The sequence below is a fragment of the Vipera ursinii genome (assembly GCF_947247035.1).
Source record: "Vipera ursinii genome assembly, chromosome: 6".
NCBI classification, from domain to species: Eukaryota; Metazoa; Chordata; class Lepidosauria; order Squamata; family Viperidae; genus Vipera; species Vipera ursinii.
The window spans coordinates 72,711,997-72,727,482 of record NC_139515.1 but is presented as its reverse complement, the minus strand read 5'-3'; positions in this window follow the sequence as shown (position 1 = coordinate 72,727,482).

Genomic DNA, 15,486 nt, shown 5'->3' with positions numbered 1-15,486 from the left:
ACCATGCCTAATGTCTAATGTGTGTTGATCTATAAAATATATTATCTCAGGAGTGAGAGTGAAATGCATAATATATTAAATGATAAACTAAATGTATAAATACAGTACATAAAGTTTTGAAATATATTGTGGACTAATGTGACTTTGTAACAGGAGACAAATGAGCACTCAGATTATGGATGTTTTAATCAGCTAAAGTTATCAAGAAACTCCTCTTTGTGCTGAAGATAAATGAGCCAAGCTTTACTGAAGTTACAGCAAAATCAAAAGGTAGGCAAAATGAGTCAATTTTTAAAAAACAGTCCATTTTTATATCTCTCTTAGTTGTTCAAAAGCGGCGTTAAACAATTGTTAAACAGTCTGATTAATTCATCACCATCTTTTGAAGTGGCATGTCAAGAACTATGTTTCAAAATTTATCTTCTAATTATCTGCTAATCTCTGTCCATTAACTATAAAGCTAAAATAAAATGGATTTTCCTTTAATTTAAATGTTCCAGTTCCAACTGAGAGAAATAGGAAGGGTGTACATGATTTCTAATCAAAGAAAAAATGAAATAGCTTTTCAGTTAAAAATGTCTGTTCTGGAATAACAACCGATTGTAGGGTTATTTTTCCTGTGTGTATCAATGTATATCAAATACTAGTTTGGTTCTTTAACCACCAGTTTTAGGTTAATCCAAACTTCTAACCATTACACTACAATGTCCTTTTTTATTTTGATTTCTCACTTACCCAGGACACTTTATTTATTATGTAAACCTTTTAAAATGCTGATAAGAATCCTTTCATCATTGGCATACACATGTTTGCAGAAACTAAGGTTCAGCCCAGTTCAATATTTTAGGTCTTCAGTAGTATTTTTAGGACTCTTACTATACTTCTGTATAATAAGTATTGCTGGCTAACTCTGCCCACAGCCAGGTGTTCAATCCTGACTGGGTCAAGGTTGACTCAGCTTTCCATCCTTCCTAGATTGGTAAAATGAGGACCCAGATTATATGGGGCAAAAAAAGAGCCTTGGTGGAGTAGTGGGCTAATGCCTCCTTAAGTAATACCAGCTGCCTGCAATTAGTGCAGGTTCACATCCCACCAGGCTCAAGGTTTTTTTTTTTTAATTCCATTTATATCCCGCCCTTCTCCGAAGACTCAGGGCGGCTTACAAGCTTAGCAGTAGCCTTCATTCTATGTATATGCCTGTTTATTAGGGCTTTCACACATACCCCAAGCGGCATTATTACAAAGTCAGCTTAATTGCCCCCACAATCTGGGTCCTCATTTTACCTACCTCGGAAGGATGGAAGGCTGAGTCAACCTTGAGCCTGGTGGGATGCGAACCTGCACTAATTGCAGGCATAGGTTGACTCAGCCTTCCATCCTTCCGAGGTAGGTAAAATGAGGACCCAGATTGTTGGGGGCAATTAAGCTGACTTTGTAATAATGCCGCTTGGGGGGGGGGCGAAAGCCCTAATAAGCAGGCATATACATAAAATGAAGGCTACTGCTAAGCTTGTAAGCCGCCCTGAGTCTTCGGAGAAGGGCGGGATATAAATGGAATTTTAAAAAAAATGCTGACTCTGTAAACCACCCAGAGAGTGCTGTATGTAAGACTGTTATTGCTATTGCTATTCTGTCAAACTAGAAAAAAATATTTTTCTCTTTATTAACAAATTATGAATGATTCATTCATAACCCATGCTGCTCTTCTTGTGCACCTTTGTGCACTCTCCCTGACCTTGCACCCTCAAACCCTTACCCGGGACATTCAACTTTCCTGCTGACTTTGGAAGTTGCTTCACCTATTGACCATGAGTGTCATTAATGACAGCAGCCAGGACAGCAGGGATTGTGGTAACTAAACAATGTGGTTGCACTTTATGACCACGTTGCTTAGTGACAGAAATTCTGGTCACAGTTGCAGTTATAAGTCAAGGACTAAGTTATAAGTGAAGGAATGGATGGAAGCTAATCAAGGAGAGAAGCAACCTGGAATTAAGGAGAAACTTCCTGATAGTGAGTACAATTAACCTGTGGAACAGCTTGCCTTCAGAAATTGTGGGTGCTTCATCACTGGAGGTTTTTAAGAAGAGATTGGACAGTCACTTGTCTGAAATGGTATAGGATCTCCTGCTTGAGTGGGTGGTTGGACTAGAAGACCTCCAAGGTCCCTTCCAGCTCTATTCTGATTGATGAATATCTATACACAAGACACACAGCAGGTGAAGACAAATGTAAAGGCTTATTCAGAATCCACCAGCTGTTAAACTGAGCTATGTCCACAGTGCTGAAGAACCAGGGTTTGTCTCTCTCTCTCTCTCTCTCTCTCTCTCTGTGTGTGTGTGTGTGTGTGTGTGAGAGAGAGAGAGAGAGAGAGAGAGAGAGAGAGAGAGACAGAGAGAGACAGAGAGAGAGAGAGAGACAGAGACAGAGACAGAGAAAGAGAGAGAGAGAGAGAGAGAGAGAGAGAGAGAGAGAGAGAGAGAGAGAGAGAGAGAGAGAGAGTTGTTTCTTCTTTCTGCTTTTACTGCTGGGTTTGGGAAGAAATGCAGGCACCTGACCTATTAATCTGGATTCTGAACTTTGGCTATATAACAGCAGTCCTCATCCTTTTTTGGCTCAGTGGACTGGCGATGGCAGCAATGGAGGGGAGGAGGACGGAATGGTTTCATGCATGCATGCACACTGCTTGCGCAAATGCAGCTTCACGTGCTCGACTGCTGCTTATGTGGCCCAGTTTGAGGACCCCTGCTATATAATAATTCATCAATATTTCCTTTGAAAGGACATATTAGTTTACACATCAAAACAGAAATGCATGCAGAAGAGTGCAGGTATTATTACTTCAACTTTATTATAGTTGCCCATAGCTGACTCTGGAGTGCTTTATATAGTAATGGGATTCAGCTGGTTCCCACCGGTTCGGCAGAACCAGTAGCTAAATTTTGTTGAGTTCGGAGAATCAGCTGAATGCACACTGCTTCCGGAAGCCCATTCTAGGCCCTGAAAGCCTGGAGAAGGCCTCCTGGGCCTAGAATGGCCAGCCAGAAGTGCAAGGATGCCATTTTTGGAAGTCCATTCTAGGCCTCAGAGGCCTGGAGGAGGCCTCCCAGGCCTAGAACAGCCAGCCATAAGTGCGGGGATGCCACTTCTGGAAGTCCATTTTAAGCCTCGGAGGCCCAGGCCTGCATCTATGCAGAAAACCAGTTACTCAGGGATTTGAATCCCACCATTGGCTTAATAACAATTTCTCTGACATTTCCACAGAGTAATAACATCCCATTATATGAGGACCTGGCTCCCAGAGAAGGGTCTAAGGCTGTAAAAGGTGAAAGGAAAGAGGAAAAGAGGATGATCAGCAGGAAGATGAATGGACTGCATTGTGGTCATCACTGGAAGACTTGAAAGGCCAGGTTAGGGACAGATTGTCATGAACCAAATACACCCATGTCATTGCTAAGAGCTGACTATTATTTCATGACATATTACTCAATTAATGTATGAGATGAGGTACGCTGCTCAAAATTAGAAAACATTGCAGTCTTCTATCATGCATATTGCATATACTAACATTTAATAGTATGTATTTATCCAAATATATATTTTACAATTATTCATACATGCTTTAGTCAGGTGATAGAAATTTCATGAGCAAAGTGCAAGTGGTAAAAATTCAGACTGAGCATTTCATGAAAAATGTATGATTCAGACACCACAAATATATTAAAAGTTAATCTTTGATTTGTTTTCCTAATCCCTTAAAAATTACTCATAACAGTAACAATTATTTATAATAAAAATGCAATAGAACAAAATGTCCCACAGTATTTAAAAACAGCATTTTAAAATATTTAATAAATTTTAATATTTAGTGCCTATATCATTTATTTATTTGGCAAATTTCGGTACCATCCATCTCACTCTCAGAGTCATTTTATGGTTTGTTAATATTAAAAAGTAGTTATAACAGCTTTCAAAGTAAAGTGGAATATGAGCTAGGCTCATTGCTTTCAGAGGGGTGATTTGACTGCTCTATTTACACTTTCTCTATTATCTATGCTAGTATTATTTTAGCACAAAATTGAGTATCTCGGCACTCGACTGCTTCAAAACCCATCAAAGTTGATATGCGATATATTTTGTGAAAGAAATCTTGTCCCAACACTCATCTTTCTCCTGACAGTTGACATCCAAGGAAAAATTTGCTGACATCAGCTGCCTTGTGACTCGTTATTTCTTCTGACTGAAATAGCAGGTTACATGAGAAGTCACATGATTTTTTGGGACCTGTTGGCGGGGTGTCTTCTGGAATAAATTACTGACGAGTAACAAGGTACCACTGTAGTTATTTCTGTGGATAAGAAAAAGGGCTGGAACTTCACTTTCCTTCTGACAGAGTGCTCTACAAGAACAGTAGTTCTCACATTTTTTAAAGGAATATGACAAAAATTGGCCAACAGTGTGCTTGTTGAACTTTCTGCAGCAACAGTTATATATCTTTTAAACTTTTTCCAGAAGTGTTTGGAAAGATAGAATGATGCACAAGTGCCAGTTTAGATGTTCCATACAGCAACAATAGTTTTGGTGCTTTGCTCTTTTATGCTTAGTTTTTATATTTTGGGTTAAAAAAAAACACAACAACCAAAGGGACTATTCTATAGTCATGGAGAAAACAATCCATTTCAAATGTACTCATTGTGGACTTCTCATTACTTGGAGAAGCCCCAAACAGTTTGTTTACTAACCTCTTCTTCAAATTTCCCAATAATCATCTGAATGCAAGATTTCTCTGAAAGTTCTTTTCAAGGTGAACTGAGTTCTTATTCAGTCTAACAGTACCGAATTTACTTTTGTCCTATTGCACTAATAATAAGCAGATATCTGCAGGTTATACCAGGTAATCTTGAAAATAGTTAGGGAGATATATCTTAAGCCTCCCCCTTTTTTAAAAAAAGTGGAAGAAGATATATATTTCTGAAAAGCCAACTTTCCTATTAGCAACTTACTTTGATAGGTTTCCAACCCATACTTTCTTAAACAAAAACAGATGTCCATAATTTATTGAACGCTATGGCAAATTTTAACTCCCAGGTCTTGGCATGGTGTGGTCCTTCTTCCTCCTTGCTTTTCTGACAAAACAAATCCAAGACAATACATGTCCAGAGGGAGTCAGAGGAGATTCTGTTCTGTTTAAGAGCTGTGGTAGCACAGTGGTTAGAATGCAGTATTGCAGGTTAACTCTGCCAACTGCCAACAGTTTGATCCTGACAGGCTCAAGATTGACTCAGTTTTCCTTCTGGGGCCAGTAAAATGAGGACCCAGATTGTTGAGGGAAATATGCTGAATCTGTAAATCACTTAGAGAGGATTGTAAAGCACTATGAAGCAGTATATTAGAATAAGTGTTATTGCTATTGCTATTAAGATCTTGAGGAATTAGATGGAACCAAGGGAGTCCACAGGTTATGGTTAGAACAAACAAACAAACAAACAAACAAACAAATAAATAAATAAATAAATAAATGTGTAACAAGACTCTACCCAGTTTTTATGATGTTTGACCTTCTTTACCATAAGACCATTTGTCTTTCCAAAGTAAAGAACAGGTGAATGCCTGAAATCTAAATGAACATGGGTTGGGACTGCCAATTCTTGCAATAGCAGCTTATGTCTACAACAGCAAGCATGAAGCATGTCTCCCTTATCTCCAGCATGATGCCCACAGCTCCATTCAGGTTCTTGACCTTCAGATCAGCTGATAAACTACTCATTTGTTCCTGCTTCACCCAAGAGTGAGTGATTTATGGAATATGATTAATGATATTTTATTTTTTTATGTGTTTTGAAAATACTTATGCAATTTTGAATTCTTCTTTTTCTTCATACTCTTTTTAAACTTTCTGGGTCTGCTTAGAAGAAAAAATAGCATTCTGATGTGAATAATGCCTTCATTATAGGGCCTGAAATTGATAAGCCACAGGACATTGCTGTTCAATTTCAGAATCTGCAGGAGCCTGAAATCTTCAATTCATTTCCTTTAGTTCTCTTCAAAAGTTTAAGATAGAACAGGAAGATAGAGTTTAATTAAATACACCAAAAAGCTTAGTTATCCAAGTGGTCCAGCAAAGAACCAACTATCTGAAAAGTAAGGTAGCTTTGTCTGTAAACAGTCAGGAGGAGTCTAGTAGTACCTTTTCACACAATTTATTAAAAGGCTGCAGCTCACTTCATATAATGCACATTGTGGGCTTGACTGTCCTATAATGAAGGATGTGCAAACAAAGTTTAGAGTATCATCTACCTTGCATCTGAATTTCCCATATTAAATGGGGTTTGGACAAGTTGACTTAGCCATTCAAATGAATGGCAATGATTCCATGAGAAAGATGCTTTCAACATGTTTGGAAACTAAAAATTGTTAGAGGCAATGCTGGGTCATTCGGGAAAGAAGCATTTTGTAAAACCTACTTGTGAACAGTTGCTTGGTAACAGAATGTTTCACATAGGTCCAGCAGAAAAGGTAACAATGGTTGCCTTGATTGTGATCTATTGCTTTATAACTTAATACAATGTCTCAAAAAGCTTAGGTTGGATTTAACTCACTCTAAACTCTTCAGCATTTTTATAAAAGCACTTTCCTATGGAAAATACAGTTTTGTCTGATTCGTTGGGGCAGAGAAAAGGGAATCGGTCCTTTCATGCTTTATGTTTGAGATTTCTGTCAAAAAAATCTTTCAGCTGACCAGCTTTCTATGTCTGGACATTCTTTTTAAAATAACACTAATAATTTCTGGTGTGGAGCTACTTCACCCCCTGTGGTGCATCCTAGATGGTGTGTGAGCATGAATGAAATGGATTCGCACGCTTTGGTAGAGAAATAACTATGTTGTACTAACTTTGTAGTCTCCTGGCTAATTGTAACATCACCATACGCTACTATATGCTGCTATAGAACATTACATGTCAAAACAACCAGACATAAAATCCCACCCACCCCTCCTGCCATCACTCTGCTGAACACTTAATTCCCACAACACTATCTCTTTTCTCATCTTTTCTCATCTTCTCATCTTTCCTACTAGTTTCTCTTATTGGTTTCTTATGATTTATCAATTGTTTGTAACTTATGGCTAATGACTGTAAGTATGATTATGACCTATGACCTTGTATTTTCTGTTTATATGTACACTGAGAGGTTATGAACCGGAGACAAATTCCTTCTGTGTGTGATCACACTTACTCAATAAAGAATTCTTCTCTTCTCTTCTCTTCTCTTCTCTTCTCTTCTCTTCTCTTCTCTTCTCTTCTCTTCTCTTCTCTTCTCTTCTCTTCTCTTCTCTTCTCTCCTCTCCTCTCCTCTCCTCTCCTCTCCTCTCCTCTCCTCTGGTGGGATTTAAATAAATGGCTAAAATTCTGTAAGAAACATCCACTTGTAGGTTGGTGTTTGTTGTGTGGCAACAGCTTGCAGTAGGTGCCAAGCTAGTTAACACATACTCGGTGAAACAAGACAAAATAGCATCCTCTTAGGATTTCAAGCTAGTGGAGTTGTTTTCCAAAGACGGTGAAAACCTAAACAAATCACCATATCCAACAGCCTCCTTCTCTATTAGCATTTGTAAGGCACCAGCTGCAGCAGTCCCAGGGACCTTAGCCTGAATGCTATCTTCACAGTCTTGTGAAACAAACTGCTTCTCATTAGTGAGCAGCTTTGGGGGTCCTGCTGCCCTGTTACGCAAGGCAAGAGGAAGCAGCTGACATAAACCCAAATTAATATTACATTTGCCAAAGTGAAATAATAATTAACAGACTGTTCATTTGAAAGGAATCCAGAGACAATGAAAGTCAACACAAATCTTACCAAAAATTGTCAGTAGTGAAGGATCAGGATAAGTTCCAGTTCAGAAGAAGCTCCAGCCTATAGCTAAGAATCTAGCCAACTAATGTTCGATACTAAACTGGTGCTAGATAAGACTCAATAGAAGTCAAGAAGGATTAGACTTAGATCATTTGTGGGAACATAATGACTCTAGGTTGATGACTCATTTAACACCCCCATCACCACCCCCACCACCCACTTTATCTGCTCTTCTTCTACAGAAATTATCATATTTCCTGCTGACTTTATGGTGAGGAAAAATATTCATGTTTGCTTGGCTTAGCCTCCACAATGATCCAAGGCTGGATAGCATATAGCTAAAATTAAGCGAGGGATGAAACAATATTCCTTTGTACTGTAAGAATTTTCTCCATTGTGGTGTGGTTCCAACTGCTGTACTATGGGGTTTTCATCTGGCCACCTCCAAAATTATTGGGGAACTTAGGGTATGGTTGTTGACTGAAGCTCAGGCCTTGTAATATCAGATACTGAGCAAAGGTTCAGCTTTTCAGCTTGTTATTCTTCAGAATATTTTAAAAGTTAAATAAGATTCACACATAAAAAGTTTATTCTATTACATATTTTTAAATAAAGAAGACCTTTCAGTTTTATATGTACATTGTTTAGGAAAAATCTAATTCTTGTTTCCAGGAATACATTTGTCATTAATTCAGTCCAAAGAATATTTTCTGTTACTTTCTCACTATTGAAAAAAGAAAACAAAACCCCTTCTGGAACATTTGGCTAAACATTACCATTTATTTTGCAACTCATTAATATCATGGAAGATTATGCCTGAAATTTTATGTAAGGAAGACAGTTGGATAAATTTACAATCCTAAAAATAGAATTTTTTTTTCAAATTATTAAATTATATCATTGTGAATCTATGGATATAAATATGTAGGAGGTTGTTCTATAGCTGGTCAGGTCACTGTTCAGTATTAATTATGATTTTCCATGAATGTTACATTTAGAATATTTTATGAATTTGAAGGGGACTTTCAATTGCTACAAAAATTTACAGATTAGATTAATAATTGAATAGTCCATTTATTCAATTTGAGTAGCACGGAATGAGTCAGCATGGAAGTTCAAAGATATTATTCTTTTGGATGTCAGAATAAGAAAGAATAATTCTGGACTAATAACAGAAGTTAGGAATTCATTACTGTTTTTAATAGCTTTCAGACTTACCATCTTAATATAATATCTCAGATCATCAATTTCTATGCCTTAAGTACTTCACAAATTCACAGGAAAATGATTTTCAGCTTAATGCAAAAGTGTTTAATTTTAATAGTTACAGAGATTTTTCACCAAGAATTATTCAACAGACTAGACATAACATCAATTGTATTGATAGAAACGACCTATTTCAGAGAAACCTGATTGTTAGATTTGTTGTATGCAAAACCTCAAGATCCAATAATGAAACTTTATACTGTTCCTGAAATCATTCTGCCTTTTTCCACACAAAACATACTGTTTCAGACTAATAATTAACAATAAATAAAAAATAGCCAGTTGCAAATGGATAAAAACTGCATACAGAACAGCAAAAAGGGAACAGCAGAACATTTTTCTACTGGAGCATGAAATCTTCCAAGGGAAGATTTGTGGAACAGGAAGATATGTGGAGCAGGAAGCTTTGGCAACACTCACTCCCTACCTCTAGATTGAAATTCTGCAGTGTGTCCTACCTGGGGTTGTCTAGAAATAGCAGAAGCCCACATGCTGATGGGTAAGAGCTGATGAAACAATATAACAACTATGTTCAGGATGCTTCATTTGCTTCCAGTAGGTTTTTAAGATTGATTTAAGAGGCTGATATTAGACCATAAAACTGTAGAGGGTACATCAGGATCACCTTTAAAAAGTCTTTCCAGCCTATGTTTTAGTTGTTTTAGTTGTTTTGGATAGATTATATTATAGAAAGAAGCTTTACAACTTTAGTTTACTTCAGCCAAGTTACTTTAATAAAAATGAGTGACGTGTATTTCTTAAGTTAATTGTGCCTCTCGTTGTGTTACCCAATATTTCCCTTTTAAACCTCCAGAACATATAAATAAAGTTTGAGCTAGGATGCTTGATACTTATAGTGCCTTGGAATTTAAGAAAAGTCAACCTTTGTCAATTGAGTGAAATTAAAAAGGAGTGATGATTTTTATTTGCCAGACAGGAATTTACCAAATAGGAATTCATAAATGGCTGTTAAAGACATTTGGAGACAAAGGGAAAATGATGCAAAATGTACGTGACAGTTTTTCATGTATAGCATGAAAAAAATTTGGAATAAAGCGACCTAGTAGAAAAGGGCAAATTGTTAGAAGTTTGTTTATCATTTCATCCTTCAAGATATAAATGAGAAATCACCGTGTGCATTTTTAGGGATGCATTTGCTTGTGTAGACTTAGTTTATAAAATGAATTTTGAACTTAGGTAGTTTGCAAATAAAGTTTGAATTATTTGAACAAATAATGTTTGTGCCTGCTATACTGAATGTATCCATTATTTTTCTTCTTCCTTACAGTCTTTCTATTTTGCAGAGAGTGAGTTCACTGGGAGAGTAAAATGGGAAAGCAAACAGAAATTCAGCAAGAGAATTGGGCTTTGGAGGTCAGGGGACTTTTTCACCTTTTTTCTTTTCTATTCTCTTTCTTCCATTTCAGCCTAGGTGACACACAAGGAGCTCCTGGAAACTTAAAGCAGTCAGGGAGGTTTGTATGGAAGATTGTGTAGGGTGGTTAGCAGGAAAGACTACAATGAGTATAGACAATGAGGGAGGCATTCTCCTTGACACAAAGTGTATTTAGTGTTTATCTTCTTGTAAGAAGATGATCCAAACTACACCTGTGCAAATTCAAACTTAGGTCCTTATTGGAAGAGAAAACAAAGGGCTTTTTCTACACGGCAGTGCATCAGGGAAGATGAAAGCTTCCAGGAAGTTCTTCAGGAGAAGATATCAGAGAACAGGAAATACTCCTTCCACATGGAGAAGCATATGAGGAAACAAGGAAGAGGAGTCTCTCAGTGCTAACTGAGCTCTGAAACTGATATCAAGCTTTTCCTTCCGTGCATCATCATGAATAAATCTTGTAACAAAACACTGCGGAAAACATTTGTGCCCCCCTGGATCAAAGAAACTCGAGAGCTTCTTGAGAAAGGAGAGGCATGACAGGCTGTTGAAGGATATTGCAGGAAGTGTATTATCTTCCTATGTTCATACTGAGCACGGGATAGAGAGATTAGCAAGTCTGTTCAAACTTACTGATAACTCTTCTTTCCTCTTGATGAGGAAAGAATCAGACTTCTAGAACAGGTCTTAGAAGAACCACAGTAGACTTTGAACCTGTGAGCAGGAAGGTTAAGGAACTGGGAGTATTTGGTAGATGCTTCATGGGTCTCATTTGGACTGGGAAAGCAGCTCACAAAGAGAGAATTAGGACATCGTAACCAGAAGACCACTAGATGGTGCCACCCAAATCTTCTGATATTTATATGCCACAGCAGAGAATATAGAAAATAAATAAATAGAAACTCAGGAAGGAAAATATTATGTGAATTGAAGATGTGAATCCACTGGCATTGCTTCTTCAGCATCTAGACATCTACTGACTACAAGTAAGGAGTATGTAATTACTTATAGATTTACTAGGTTTTATTTATCTACCCTTTGTCTCAGAAATCTTGAAGTTTGAAGTCTTTATGAATCTTTCATGATCTTATCTAACTTTGTCATTGCCTCTTTCCCTGGGATTAATTTCCAGCATACTTTCAAATTGATTTGTCCTTCAGCCTAATAAAACAAGTATCTAGCATTTTCTCTTCTTTGCCCTTAACTCTGTGTTGCGTACGCTGTTGACATTACTTTGAGAGAGAAGAAGGGAGGGAAAGAGAAAGAGGTGAAACAGAGAGATTTTCTAATTTCTAGCCTGTGCAATCTGTTATATATTTGTTTACATATGGATCTAAGTATTTAATTGGCTCCATTACAGTTTTAAACAGTTTATTGAGATTTTAATCTCTGTCTGATGTTTTGCTATTTGACAACAGATCTATTGCTCTTGTATGTCATTTTCTAGTGGAATTGGTTCCTGGTTATGTCCTTGGTTTACAAATGCTTCAGTTCTTCTGCAATCTGGAGTGCTGAATTCCTGTTTCAATGTAGTCATTCCATCTGGCTTTGATCTTATTTGCCTCCATTAGACCTCTTCTATGATTATGCTTGAATAGTCATATTTTAGCTACAAACATTCTTGTATTTTTCTCTCTCTAAGAAACATTTTTTATTATACTTTTCTTGTTATTTTCTTATTTTGTTGAGATGTTTTTCCTTATTTTTCTTGCTTGGTGTTGGAGATCTGTGTTCATCTTTCTTATGCCAAGACGTCTTTTTTTATTTCATGATAACTTGTTCTGAAACTCACTCAAATCTTCTTTTTTAAATTTTAAGAAGAATTTTTTTGTTTTTAGTATTCTAGTGTTTCTAACCTCTCCCTGTAGAATGAAAGATATTCTTTTGCATAAGTTAAGTGTACTGAATCAATACCTCATATTTATCTTATATTCTCAGATCCTGATGAGACCTCTACTCTGTTTAATTCTCCTCGTTTGTACAACTTAATCTATAATTCATGATTTGTTTCATAATCTGAACCTAGAGGGGTCTTGGTTACTGCATGATTTAAGTTCTCCAACTTCTGTTTCATCTTATTTGTTTGTTGATATTCAGGTGTAGTCTGTGTTTATATTACTTGAATATTGGCAGCAAACAAGAAATCACTTTGCTGAACTCTATTAATTTACCACCTGTGTTTTTTGTTTACCTAGTACATATCTTCTTGTAATTGTAGGTTCTTCCATTTCTTTTTGCATTCTAATCACCAGTTAGTTGTACTACACATTCTTTCTACAGTAGATGCTGCATTTAGCATCCCTCAGTAACTTTCCTTATTATATTTGTAGTAGCTATGTGTACTGTTCTATGTGTACCATCCCACCTCCCAATCTATTTGTGTAAATTTGAGTATGTTCAGTAGCAGTAGACATGCCTTTCAATGTAGGGGTTTAATAATCTGGCACTCAAGTTTGGCTAATGTTACAGCCATGTCCATTCCATTGTTTTTGCAACAATATAGAAGTTATTTGCCACTGCTTTCTTCCAGAGTTGATTTTGGATTTTGTTCTCCTAAGTAAGTTGGTTTCACTATGCCTTCAATGTGGATTAGTCCTAGCTTCACTTCTTCACTTTCAAACTCATAGACAACAGTTCCTGCTCTGTGGTGGCCCTGCTCTGAGTTTGGTTATTTTTTTTTTGCAGATGTTTCATTACCAACTAGGAGACAGAATCACTAGTTGAAGAGAGTTCAGTTTGTTCTCTGTTTATATACCAGTGTTTGCCTTGCCAGAGTTGTAGGAGTTGCTTGATTAGGCTGTTGTTTACTGTTAGCTTGTTCCATTTCAGACAAAGAAGTCAGAAGTGATTAAGAAAAAGTGAGTTTGGTTGAACTTAGTGTCTTTTAAAAGGCTCTGCTTGTTTGTGTGAGCAAGGTATTTCTCCATTGATCTTCTGCACTCTACTCACAAGAAAACTACTTCTATCCTATGGTCTCCCTACTAAGACCACTAGTTTGGGGTTTAGGTGGGTGAACTCTTGGTCTCTCTTTTGTCCAGAAAGACTCCACCATTCAGTGCTGCAGTGCCGTTTCTGTTCCTCCTGTGAAATCTTGTCCACAATACAACCTCATTTGGAAGCCCTCAATCACCCCCATCTCTCCATGCAGATAAAGGTTCTAAATCTATTCCACATACTTTATGATGCATTCAGCTGAGTTTGTAACGGTCACCTGTAATGTTTTATTTTATTTATTTTATTTTATTATATTTGTATACCGCCCTTCTCCCGAAGGACTCAGGGCGGTGAACAGGGCACATATAAAAAAATACAGGATACAAAAATTAAAAAGAATTAAATAGTAGCCCAGCTAAAACAATCAATAACAATATAAAAATCCCCATTAAAACCCCAACATATCCCCCATCAGGCCAGGATTTATAAGACAGGTCTGCCAGTATTTGCCCACTACTAATTTCCTAATTGTAGGGACGCGGTGGCTCAGTGGGTTAGGACGCTGAGCTTGTCGATCCGAAGGTCGGCAGTTTGGCGGGTCGAATCCCGAGTGCCGCGTAGCAGAGTGAGCGCCTGTTACTCGTCCCAGCTTCTGCCAACCTAGCAGTTCGAAAGCACGTAAAAATGCAAGTAGAAAAATAGGAACCACTCCGGTGGGAAGGTAACAGCGTTCCATGCGCCTTTGGCGTCTAGTCATGCCGGCCACATGACCACGGAGACGTCCTCGGACAAGCGCTGGCTCTTCAGCTTTGAAACGGAGATGAGCACCGGCCCCTAGAGTTGGAAACGACATGTGCGGGGGAACCTTTACCTTTACCTTTTTAATTTCCTAATTGTAGAAAAAAAGCGAATAGGGTAAGTTTTTAAAAAACAACAACAAAAAAACACAAGGCAATATTTTTGAATGCAACATGATAATTATGGAAGAAATTGAATTTCAAAACATCTGGCCAAATAGACTGGTTTCCTTGGTTTTTTTTCAGTGATGTAACTGAAGCATGTCAGTGCTTAGAACTAAGAATTTTGGACCTCTTCATTTTATTGTTGGTCACTGAATCTTTCATACTAGTGTGTTTTTTTTAAAAAAAAATCCAATGCAAAATCCCTGGACTGTACCAAATAGCAATATTTCTTTCAAAATAAAAGTTCTCCTTTACTGTTCTAATGAAATATTTCTATGTTTCTCTCTCTTCCTGTGGAAACATTAACAACGTATGAGCCACCGTGGGGAGATGAAAAGGTAATTCTGAAATATAAAAACGACAGTAAGATCCTAGGCTTCTTATCAAGCGATGAATAAAATATGGCTTTGTTTTCAAATCCATCAAAGATGAAGGAGGTATTTATTCAGTTTGCTTACCCAGGAGATCAGAGAATAAGGAACAATCAAACAATTTCTGCATCCTTTGATGATAAGTAGACTCACCCATCATTGTTACTGGACAGAGTCCAATAAGTCATATCCTGCCTGGCTGAAGCAGTCTGCCACTCCAGGTTAAAAAAACTGGATGTTTTCTGGCAATAATTGATTCAGAATTATATTTATCTGGTGCTCAGAGAGAGTCTGCTTCTATCAAATAAAAGCTTTATTTATGGTCATAGACCAGCAGAAAAGCTGTTTCTATATGAACTTCCCTATACATCCAGATTAGATTTCCCCAACCTTTTGGGGGAGGGGTTTCTGCTTACCCCTGGGTACTTTGTCTTATGGGATCCATAAGGATTTCAATATATCTTTCATGCCTTAAAACATTGCCATTAGATCCTGTATGAAGTGCTGAATGAGGTGCTCTAGACCAGAGGTCCCCAACCTTTTGGGCACCAGGGACCGGTTCCATGGAGAGACACTTTTCCGTGGAGGGTGTATTTTGAATTTGAATTTGAATTTTATTGAATTTATATACCGCACTTTCCCGTAGGACTCAGGGTGGTTTACAGGGTATATAAAACATCGATACAAAAATTAATGATTTTGTATGCTG